The sequence below is a fragment of the Callithrix jacchus genome, chromosome 21 (assembly GCF_049354715.1).
Source record: "Callithrix jacchus isolate 240 chromosome 21, calJac240_pri, whole genome shotgun sequence".
Lineage (NCBI taxonomy): Eukaryota > Metazoa > Chordata > Mammalia > Primates > Cebidae > Callithrix > Callithrix jacchus.
In genome coordinates, this window is record NC_133522.1 from 5,620,902 (window position 1) to 5,629,720 (window position 8,819).

The window sequence follows — 8,819 nt, forward strand, 5'->3', positions numbered from 1 at the left end:
CAGTGACAAAGCATTCCTCATGTGTTTTTGGTAATGCTGGTATAAACAAATCCACTGTACTGTCAGTCACAATAAAAACATAGCAGTGCAGTTATGTACAGTACATAATATTTGATAATGGTAACGACTATGTTACTAGTTTATGTATATACTTTATGTTTTATCATTGTAGCGTACTCCCACGTAAAGAACAAGTTATCCGTAAAACAACCTCAGGCCAGTCCTTCTGAAGATATTCCAGAGGAAGGCATTGATATGATATGAGATGACAACTCCATGCATGTTATGCCTGAAGAACTTCCAGTGGGACAAAATGTTGAGGTAGAAGACTGTGATAGGGATGATCCTGACCCTGTGTAGGCCTAGGATAATGTGCGTGTTTGTGTCTTAAAAAAACTCGTACAGTTGCACCATGTGTTTGTGTTTTGAGTTAAGTGTTATTACAGGAGTCAAAAGTTAATAAATTTCAGAAGTTTATATTGTAAAAAAGTTAAATAAGGCTGAGATTAATTTATTATTAAAGAAAGAAAAAAGTAATACATTTAGGGTAGTGTAACGACAGTGCTTATAAAGTGTATAGGAGTACACAGTCATGTCTGAAGACATCACATTTTCTCTCCACTTAGCCATTGACTCACCTGGAGCAATTTCCATTCCTGCAAGATCCATTCATGTAAGTGCCCCATACAGGTGTACCTTTTAAAATCTTTTATATTATATTTTTACTGTAACTCTTCTATACAGCAAGATGCTGTATAGGTTTGTAGAATGGAAGCAATAGGCTATATCATATAACCTAGGTATATAGTAAGTCATACTATCTAGATTTGGGTAAGTACACTCTATGATATAAGGTAAGGAATACATTTCTTTTTTTTTTTTTCATTCTACACCTAAGTGTTATTCATAATTTTTTACTTTCTATTGAGCTATGTACCTTTTTATTGACTGTCTCTCATCACTAGATGTTATTATCATTATGAAGATCACGTTATTGGTTTGGTTTTTGTTTACCAGTAGAGTAATGTACACTTAAGATTTCTCCTGTGTCTTTCCATGGCTTACAGCTTTTCATTTACTTCAGCCCTCAATGATATTCCACTGTCTAGACGTAAAAGAGTTTATTTATTTATTAACATATAGAAGGAAGTTGTGATTGCTCCCAACCTTTGGCAATTGTAAATAAAACTGTAAATATTTCTGTGACAGGTTTTGAGTTACACAATTGTTTAACTTATTTCGGTAAATGCAAAGGAACATGATTGCTGGATCACATGTTACGAGTATGTTTAGTTTTGTAAAAACTGCCACACTATGTTTCGACTGTTATCATTTTGCATTTCCGCCAGCAATAAATAAGAGTTCTGGCTGCTCCATATTCTCATCAGGATTGGCATAGTCTGTGATTTGGATTTTCCTCCATCACTGTAACCAAAGAGTAGAGTATGAATATATGTTTTTAATTGGTCAATTATTTCTTTTTCTTTATGATCCTAGTTATTTATCACATTTTATACTTATAAACATATAAATAATATTAAGTATTTAGAATATTTTTCTTCTAGGCAGAAAAAACATGAAATGTTTCCTCCACTCTCATTTTTCTGGTCAACCACAGAACAGCATTTTCATATTTTACATTTATTTACACATTCCAGGATAACACATCCATGTTGGAACAGCTTGATTTCTATGGGATGTCAAAGTTAATCTTTTCGATGTTTTTTATTCTACCTGGAGTTTTTCCTTGTGGTTTGTAAAATCCAGGACATATTGAAGTCTTTTAGTTTCAATGACCTGGGTCTTTAAATGGTACTACACTCCAAAAGGAAGAACAGGGTATCTAGATAGCCAGGCTCAGCCAGCCTTTGGTCCACCAATGTCAGTATCAAAGATGCTGTCACTTTTTGCTAATGCAGATTTAAATTTGAGACTCTTGCTTATCATCTGAAAAGTGATGGATGCATTCTTACATGCATTGTAATTTCTTTAGATACTTTTTGTGATATTTTATGACATTTACTATAATTTTCTTTATATTCGAGGCTGTGTTGAACACATCAGTCATATCAGATGATTTCTAGGAAGTGACTTCAGCTTCACTGGATTTTGCATCTTCTTTTTTTTTTTTTTTCTGCTTCCTCCTCACCAAGCAAACACGTACTTTTTAAAATTTTTTTTAAGGAAAGAAAAGTCTTTAAAATATATGGCACTAGAGTGTAAAACTACACAGCTGCATGCAATGTCAATTCCCTGTAGCTTGCAGCCTGCGGCGCACCGCGTCCCTCAGATGTAGAGCTGATGGGAGGCCACGGTGTCCATGAATGGCCGCACCGTCATCCGTGGAGAAGTAAAAGATGAGCCCGAACGTGATGGAGCTGGGGAGGGCGGGCAGTGCCTTCTTGAACACAGCCAGCAGCAGGAAGGTCAGACACAAGCCAATGAGGATGGCAACGAAGCAGGCCAGCGTGGTGTTCCAGTCCCTGCTGCCCGTGGCCGCTGCCTTGCCCACTGGCACGCCATAGAAGATGAAGTGACAGAGGCCGAGCTTCATGCCCCTTTCTTCCTCTTCCTCCAGCTCCTCCCCTGGGTAGCCAGTCAGGGGAGGCTCAAAGACTATGAGGGCTCCCCAAACTGTCATAGGAGCCTTCTTCCATTTCCGTGTTGTAGGGGAGCTGGAGGGCGCCCTGAGAGGAGGGCTCCAACCTCTCCATGCCCACCGTCCACACCAAGGTGGATAAGTACCTCAGGGCAGGGAATATGGGCTCGTTTCTCTCCGGGGCAGTTTCTACAAGCATTCTCATAGGCCGTTTGACACAGCACAGCCATGAGATGGTACATAGAGATGGCGCCCAGGATGACGCACGCGGATCCCTCTGGGAGGTACTTGACCACCAAGCCCATAAGGGCGCTGATAGACAAGGTAGGCCTGCTGCAGCACCAGGGCCGGCCAGTGGATGCCCACCATGCCCACCGCCCGAACTTCCCGACGGTCAGCAAGAGGGTGGCCCACGGGGCCGCGTCGTAGGCCTTGAGCACCTCCCCAGGGCAGATGCAGGTGAAGAGAAACAGCAGATCGGGGAAGACAGGATGGACCAGCCGCGGATGAGCTCGTAGCAGCGGTCCCTGTACAGCGCCACCAAGGAGACGGTCCCAGCCATGACGACGCTGATCAAGGCGAGCGTTTTGAGCCGGGAGTCGAGGGGGCGCTGCCCACAGGGCGTGTCCTCAGTGAACCGCGGGTAGATGAGCTGCGCGTTCTTCTCCGCGCAGGAGCGCACGGACTTGGCGGCCACCACGATCACGCGCAGTGAGAGGCGCAGACGGCGGGACCGCGTGCTTTGCCCCCGTTTGAGGGTCGGCTCTACCTCCGGGCGGACGGTCCCCTGGGAACGCCGCTCCGCGCTGCGGTCAGGGTCCCCCTCGCCGCTCTCCTGGTTGTCCCGGCCTCTCCGCGGCGCAGCGTTCTCTGGGGCCTCCCGGCCCTGCCCGCTGTCCTGGCCGGCCTCGGGGACGTCCGCGGGTCACACGCTTCTCCCTGTCAGAAGCCGCGAGTGTGAGCAGAGCCCCGCCCGGGGAAGCACCGGACACGTGCGGCCGAAAGGTTTGGATCGGACCTGGGCTGCCCCTCGCAGCTAAACGGACGACGGCCCTGGCTTCCAAAGAGGGCGGCGCTGGGTCTCAACATCACTTTCTGTGGTCACGCAACTCGCTCCGTTTCTGCATTGGTAAAACTGGGGGTGGAGAGCAGCTTCTGTCTCAGGTTCCCTCAGCTCCGAAAGCTTCTGTCGGTCCCCGCACAGCTGCTCCACCGCCGCGCTCCGGGCGGAGTTCGCGCCCCCGTGCAGCGCCCAGCGGACCCCACCGGCCCAGGCCCCCTCCTGAGTCCACCCAGGGGATTTTGCATTTTCTTAGTGAGAGACTTAGAATCTTTTCATTAAAAAAACATTTCTATTGTGATACTAGCATGACAGTTCCATGTGTTGCAAAGGACATAGATTTTACAGTCAAATTCATCTGGGTTCGATTCCACGTTGGGTACTTACTGGCTAAGTGATCTTTTAAGTTACTTAAAATTTTTTAATTCCGATTCTCCTTATCTAGAAAATAGGTTGCTAATATTTAATTGCTGTATAAGTGTAAGCAATTAACCCAATATAAACAAATACTTAAAATTTTGAAGCATTCAACAAGTGATGGCTATATTTTATTAAACAATTTATAAATTTAAAACGATTAACTTTAGATTGCTGGAGTTTAGTAAGTAATGACTGAATAGGCATATTGGTAAAGTCCTTGCTTTTTTTTAAGGGTGTTTATGTTTAAATATAGTTATACAAACTACCGGGAAACATAATGTAATTCTAAAAAAGGTGAAACTGAATCATTAAATATAAGCACAATTAAAAATAAAAGTAACTATACATCACATATATCCACTGACACATTTAGGTCACAGCAGTCACAAAATGGATGAATTCTGGTATTAGAAAGAAATGAGGAAGAAAATTAACATGCATACAATAAAAATGGAAATACAATTCTAAAGACACTAAAAAATCCTGCAAAAATATTAAAATAATGTTAAGGCAACACTAGTGACTTTTATTTTTTTTTTTTATTTATTTTTTTTTATAATTTTTTTATTTTTTTTTTTTAATTTTTTATTGGATTATAGGTTTTGGGGTACATGAGCAGAGCATGCAAGACAGTTGCGTAGGTACACACATGGCAGCGTGCTTTGCTTTTCTTCTCCCCTTCACCCACATTTGGCATTTCTCCCCAGGCTATCCCTCCCCACCTCCCCCTCCCACTGGCCCTCCCCTTTTCCCCCCAATAGACCCCAGTGTTTAGTACTCCCCTTTCTGTGTCCATGTGTTCTCATTTTTTATCACCCACCTATGAGTGAGAATATGCGGTGTTTCATTTTCTGTTCTTGTGTCAGTTTGCTGAGGATGATGTTCTCCAGATTCATCCATGTCCCTACAAACGACACGAACTCATCATTTCTGATTGCTGCATAATATTCCATGGTGTATATGTGCCACATTTTTCCAATCCAGTCTATTATCAATGGGCATTTGGGTTGATTCCAGGTCTTTGCTATTGTAAACAGTGCTGCAATGAACATTCGTGTACATGTGTCCTTATAGTAGAACGATTTATAGTCTTTTGGATATATACCCAGTAATGGGATTGCTGGGTCAAATGGAATTTCTATTTCTAAGGCCTTGAGGAACTTTTAAATAAGCATAAGCAAAAGCAATTTTAGTATTCTAAAGATGGAAGTTAGACAGTAGAGGGTAGCAGTAAATAAATGATTAAACGCATGAATCTCGGTTTTTTGTTTTTTTTTTTTAAACAGCACACACTGGATTAAATTGTATATAACTGATTGAATTTGTTTCTTTTCTTTTCTTTTTCCCCAGAGACAGGGCTTTACACTGTGGCTCAGGCTGGAGTGCAGTGGTGCCCCAGCCTCTTGAGTAGCTGGGGCTACAGGCATGCTCCACCTCACCTGGCTAATTTTGTTGTTTTGTTTTTAGTAGAGACGAGATTTCCTTATGTCTCCCAGGTGAGTCTTGAACTCTTGGCCTCCTATAGTGCGGTGCTTACAACTGTTAGCCATGCTACCAGGCCTATGTCTTAGTTTCTTTATACATAAAATGGAAATAATAATACCTATTGCACAGATCATTATAAAAAATAAAATGTATCTAATGATCTTAGCATAGTATCTAACATATTTTAATCATGCAAAATCATTTAATGGTAGTATTGTTATTTCTACTTTCTGAGACTGAACTAATGTAGCCTATCCTACATTAGCATAACAATGATTAATACTGTTCTTTATGCCATGTGCTTCTAAAACAGCTGAAAATACTAGAATTGAAGGGTGTGAAGATTTCAGGAAATTGGATTTTTAAACAAGTTTCAGGCAAGGTGAAACCCTAGTTTGAAAATGGGCAGAATGCCTTTAGGCTAATTTGATTGTCTACCATTTATTCCCAAGACTAAATAAAGGCAGACAAATCATCACATGCCTAATAGCCATAGGCCAAGCCCCAGTCAATCATACGCAGTAACCAGCAACCACTCATTCCCTTCATTAGATGGGAAGTAGAAGACAATGGGCATTTTGGGTGATAATGAGAGGAAAGCTTGAAAAATACCGGAGCCTGGCTGGGTGCTGTGGCTCACATCTGTAATCCCAGCACTTTGGGAGCCTGATGCAAGAGGACCACTTGTGGCCAGGAGTTTGAGACCAGCCTGGCCAACATGGCGAAATGCTGTCTCTACTAAAATATTCAAAAAATAGCTGGGTGTGGTGGCTCATTCCTTTGTAATCCCAGCTATCCCAGAGGCTGAGGCACGAGAATCACTTGAGCCTGGGAGGTAGAGGCTGCAGAGAGGTGAGATAGTGCCACCACTTGCTATCCTGGGTGACAGAGTGAGACCTTGTTTCAAAACAAAAACAAACACACACACACACACACACACACACACACTTATTTATTTATTTATATTTACAGGTATATGTATAGGAGCCAGTTGATAGAAGGCCTTGGTCTTGATAAATGTATTAATATAAATGTATGTAGAAAGATTTCATTTCCTAACCAGATGTATGTTGCATCTGGAAGTAGTTATGTCTCTCCAAGAGAGGTTCATGTTCAAAAAAAACGCCATCATGTAACATTAGGAAAGAAACTTTTTTTTCAATATGAATTTAGTGATACAAATTGATTACAGTATTCTTTCAGAATACGCTCATCATTTTAGACACCCTCATGAGACCCTAATGTATTGAACTTTCTTTGGTTTCACGTTTATTAGAATCACCACACACAAAAAATTTGAAAACTGAATAGCAATATCAACAGTGCTTTTAGAGTTTATCTATCTAAGAAATTTCAAACAGTACTGTCATTTCAGGCCACACTACTCTGTATCAGAATTTTTAATTCTTAAAAAAAAATGGGTCTGCAAATGAAAAATTAGGACTATAACAACAAATTTAAGGCTTTGGTTTCAATCAGTGATATTTAAACAACAAGAATTAAATCTTTCTTACATCACATATGCAACAGCAGAAATAAAAAAGTTTTCACCTTGAAAATGTAGAACGCATTATTGTGAGACTACAGTTATATTTGAAAAGTTGTCTGGTGTTTATCCGTTTCTCAAAATTTAGAACACTTAGATATTTGTATAATCATAATTTTAATTTCCAGGCAGATGCTTAATGGGTGATTATTTTTAAAAGATGATGACCTCAACCGCCAAGGACTAGGTTCCTGGGATAGAGAGGCTGGCGAGCAGCACACATCTGTTCGTTATATATTCTGGAGACGTTACATTTGTCCTTAGTCTTCATCTGTCAGACTCAAATTTATTACAAGTAGGATTCTAGCAGAAGGCAGGTGCTGTTTTTGTATCCTTATGTAATATTTTATGTCTTTAGGGAATAAAATAATATAATATGGCATCTCACTGAAATGTATGTGGTGTATGTTCCTGAGAGCCTTATAGTTCCTGGTACCTGTTTCCTGTTGCATGAGGTCCCTTAGAGAATTTCAGGGAACATACCTGAATACTTGCTTTTATTTTTATTTTTTTAAAAGCTTTGGTAGCCCACTTGGTTTTGACCAGCTTTTAGGCTAGACTAAATTATTTTCTTACCTATGTAACAGATTTTGAAGCAGATCTTCAGTTTAAATGAATCACTGCTCTGCACACAGTACCTGGCACTGCTCTTACTTCATAAACTCTTTGAGGGCAGAGGCCTAGGCCTAGCATTTAGTACCGTTTATGGCAGATAGTCATTTTCATAATGATTAAATAGCCTTATTGACCAAATCGATGGAGTTTGTAAATGCAGTGTTAATTGTTGCTACATAGTCTATATTCAGAACACATTGAAATATACAATGTCTACATAACATGGATAAATGCTTGGAAGCATAACTCCTTTTCCTGTACTTTAGCTGATTTTTGTTGAGAGTTATAGCGGAATGTTTTTAAATTCCAAAAATTCATTAGCAATTCCTTTTCATGTTTCTGATTTGAACTGTGACTTTGGCAAAGGTTACAAAGAGTTGTGTTACAGTATTTCTCCTATATTTTATTAAAAAATAGGAAATAACTTCTTTGTTATTCCCTCTATTGCAAATGTGCTATAATCAACCTATGATGCACAATTGTCCTTAACTGGTAGTTCTTTAATTTTTAAAATTCTTCATTTTCTAATGAGTAGAACTCTCTCTAGAATTTTATCCTTTACCCAACCACAATTATAAATGATCATACATTTTATAGAATTATACTTTGTTTACATTCTGACCTAAAACAACCAAAATCTGTTTTTCACTGCCATTAGCAGAGATATTTTTAAAAGAAATTAGACAAGTTCATCCTTTTCAATACTACTTTTAACTATTTTGTATTAATATCCTTTATTCTTTCTTCAGATAAACTTACTGAATCAATCATATATTCTATGTAGTCTACATTTATAGTAAAATATCAACAATAATCTCAAATTCAGTATAGTTTGATCAAGTAAGTTTGTTAACATTTTCTAGGTTTACATTTTTAAATCTTGGCTAACAAACCAGAATGCTGAACCTTTTACATGCTGTTTACTTGACAACAAATAAATATGTGGAAAAGTGCTTATATGTGGGAGAGTGCTTAAATCTGATCATGTCTTGAGTCTCTGTGAGCTTTAAAATTTCCATAGTTCTCTGACTTGTGTCATTTCCCTGCAATAGGCTAAATATAAAATTTTAATATAACTAAATAAAATATCCAGT

The 8,819-nt window shown here is 39.7% G+C and overlaps 1 pseudogene; it reads right to left on the reverse strand.

Annotated features, from left to right (window-relative positions):
• Positions 1–315: 315 nt before the first annotated feature.
• LOC100403654 (presenilin-2 pseudogene) lies at positions 316–3,524 on the reverse strand (annotated as a pseudogene).
• Between the last annotated feature and the right edge of the window lie 5,295 nt (positions 3,525–8,819).